This window comes from Trichechus manatus, unplaced genomic scaffold, assembly GCF_000243295.1.
Source record: "Trichechus manatus latirostris isolate Lorelei unplaced genomic scaffold, TriManLat1.0 scaffold00028, whole genome shotgun sequence".
Lineage (NCBI taxonomy): Eukaryota > Metazoa > Chordata > Mammalia > Sirenia > Trichechidae > Trichechus > Trichechus manatus.
Genome location: NW_004443964.1, coordinates 16,800,427 through 16,803,799, shown reverse-complemented (window position 1 = coordinate 16,803,799; position 3,373 = coordinate 16,800,427). Strand labels below are relative to the sequence as shown.

General features: G+C 48.3%; 1 pseudogene; it reads right to left on the bottom strand.

Annotated features, from left to right (window-relative positions):
- Positions 1-226: 226 nt before the first annotated feature.
- Positions 227-3,038, bottom strand: LOC101351141 (tuftelin-interacting protein 11-like; annotated as a pseudogene).
- Between the last annotated feature and the right edge of the window lie 335 nt (positions 3,039-3,373).

The following is a 3,373-nucleotide window of genomic DNA, read 5'->3' as shown; positions in this document are numbered from 1 at the left end:
TGACCTTTCGGTTAACCATTAGCACCACCCAGGGACTCCTATGCACAATGAAAACGAGTGATAAGGGTGACAGCATGGGGAATTTTTAGTGTGCTTTGTTAATTTCACTTAAGGCTGTTGTACTTCTAATGCAATTTTGAATTTTTATTTTGTAATTTAAAATATTTTTTATTCTAAAAAACATTTTTGAACGTCCCTCTTAGGCCTGCTGCAGACCCATAGCAGTCTATTTGGCCATGTCAACCAGGCTCTGCAGGGAGGGGGGCACCCAGATCCTCTCACCCTGAATGAACACCACTCCCTGGTCGATGTAGATCATGATGCAGCCAAAGATGTAGAGCTTCATGTCACTTCCCGATGACAGGCATGAAAATGTTGTGTTCTTTAGCCTTGGTCTGAATGAGGTCCTTAGAGTTCATGGGCATTCAGCTGGTGGCCATGCCAATGCCCCTCTGGGCCATGTCCTCATACTGGAAGTCCATCCTCTGCTCCATGTGGGTAAGATAGGCAATGTTCTCCCTCACTGAGGGCTGAATGTAGGCACCGACATTGAAGGACACTGCCCTCGTCATGATATCAAGTGTTTCATTAAATTTGTCCTTAATGGATGGATGTGCCAGCACTTGGTCTGAGAACATGGATTTCTAACCCTGGTACCACCTGGTGATCTCCTCATAATTTGGGCTGTTACTGAGCCAGGAGCACAGAACCTGATGCCACTTGGGGAAGAAGCACTTTTCAAGAAGCTCTACCAGGCTAGAGATAGAGATCATCCCTTCCCAGTCAATCATCTAATAAAAGGCATCCATGTACTGCTAGGGGGTGGTTAGTGACGAGCTCACCAAGACACATCCCCAGCTTGGGCATGATGATCTTGACCATGAATGCTTCCCAAGAGCCAGGGGTGAAGATATCTTTCCAGGGCTGGAGGATGGGCTTAGCAGAGGAGTCACTGGGGTACCACTTCTGAAGGGTGCTGGACAGCTTGCTGTGGATGGGGGAATACAGTGGCTCCAGCCACGCTTGCATGAGAAGAAGCCATGGATGGATCCAAAAATGGATGGGAACAGTGTCAGTCAGTGGGTTCCAGTTTTCCACCTCCTTCTGTAGCTTGGGGAAGACAAGCTGGTCCAGTATGCAATCTAAATCCACGCAGGAATAATGTGTATCAAGCTATCCAAAAATTCCACCATTGGGTCACAGTTCCTTGGTTGCCACTGGGTAACAATATTTCAAACAAAAGGCATCCAAACTTCCCATACCAGCCTCTGAAAGGCATCTGCCAAGAGGTGCTGACAACTGTGGGACAAGAGCTGGTCATTCTTTACGAAGCTTTTAGACTTGGAAATTATTTTGGTGCCATACATGCAGTCTTCAGGGGGATCCCACTCCTTGAAGTACTCCTTCATGAGTGTATAGATGATGGCCACAGTGAGGTCCACCCAGTCAGACATCCGTACTCCTCATAGTACTTTTCCTGGAGGGTTTCAAATATGCAGACACATTCATAGAGGGTGAGAGGTTTGCCACCGTTAGGCTGCATCTGCCACTCACACTCCTCTACCATCTCCAGGACCTTGCTGAGGTTGGAGATGACCCTCTCCTCATGGTCCAAGACCTCGGACATCTTCTCCAACTCATGGGAGAGGTTGATCACCATGTCCCGCTCATAGTGCAGCTGCCAGTCATACTGGATGATCTCCTATTCCATGAGGTCGATGAGCAGCTGCAGGCTGTGCTCCAGCCAGGGGCATATTACCCAGTAAGTAAGGTAAGCACAGGCTTACTTGTGCTTACATACTAATCTGAAGTGAACTATTTCACACGGGTTTGAGTCCATGTGAAATTATTATTACAGATTAGTAAGCAAGCACAAGTAAGCCCGTGTTTACCTTGCTTACTGGATAATCCATCCCTGTCAGAGATTGTAAATTTGAAAAGAGGCTTTGATTCTGTAGGAAGGTGTTGTGGGGTTGGGAGAGAGACAGTTGTCAGCCATATCTAGAAGAACAATCTTTGATGTGGTGAAAAAAATGTGAAATTGTTCACTAGAGATGATCAGGTAAGCAAGGTAAGCACTGTGCTTACCTTGCCTGTTGGATAATCCACCCCTGGCTCCAGCTCAGAAAACGCAAAGCCTGGAGCCTTGGCCTCTTTGCCAGGCACTAGCAGCTGTTGTGACTGCAGCAGCAACCCATCATGAGGGACACTGTGTTTGTGGCTGATCTGGGGTAGCTATGGAGGACCTTCTGGTCCCGGCCTGTCATGTCTATGACTTTGACCTTCTTGGTGAGCTTCCTGCTAATCCTGCCCTTGGCCTTCAACTCTTCCTCTTGTAAGAGTATTCAGGCTTCTTGCTTCTACTAGAGACTTTCCTCCACTGGCTCAGTTCCTTCTGAAACTCCTCTTCAGTTTCCTCTTCCAAGTCAACCATGGGGAAGTCTTGCAGGGACTGAGTGGTACACTCGGAGCTGTAAGCCTCCACAGCTCCTTTTCCCTTTCTCTGTTTGGCTTTGATTGGGTTGATTATACCCTGTGCATTCTTCTCGAGGCCCCTTCCAGGAACATAAGCCATCTTCTGAAGAAGCTTCTGTCCAATTTCTTTCATGTGTCTTTCCAGCTACCAAAGTCCATGAAAGACTTGGTTCCTCATGAAAAACTTCTGGCTGGGTTTTAAATTGCTACTGGTTTTTAACTTCTTTGGTCTGAAATCCGAAGGAAAAGTTGTTTTGCTTCACAGGTTTCTCTTGGTCCTCCGAATCTTCAACTCCGCCTCCTCTGCCACCCCTTTCTCGAGCCTACGCTGATGAAGCTGACTGGTGCAGAATAGCTGCGCGCCCGTTTGCTTCCAAAACTGGGCCTCTCATCACCTGAGCCCACACCCTGTAGGTGGCCTCTTCCTTAGTCAGCCTGTGGCGCTGCTGGCTGCTACTAAACTCATTCTGGAGATCCCAGTCAATGATCTCAAAATTCTCCCGCTCATCCTCGTCATCATCCATGAGGCCTTCCCCATCCCGGTGTAAGTGGGACAGTGACATGGCCAGTTATGCCCTGCGTGCAGCTGGTCCCAACCTCATCGAGAAATGCACAAAGGCAAATGTTCTCAAAAGAACTGGGGAGCTCTCTCCAACGTCTCCGGGGTCTCGCTCACCATTCCGATGTCCTGCGTACCAACGACAACCTTCAACCGCTACCGCCGGCTGGAACCTGGATGTACTAGGGCCGGTGCGCCGGAAATGACGTCACTCGACAACGGTAACGTCACGCTGGCTGCCATGGCAGCAAGGGAACGAATGTTTAGTAGAGTCTAATATATTTTAATCCTAGTTCCGTGTCAGTCATTTCTTTTAATTCACCAGTGAAGTCACTTCGT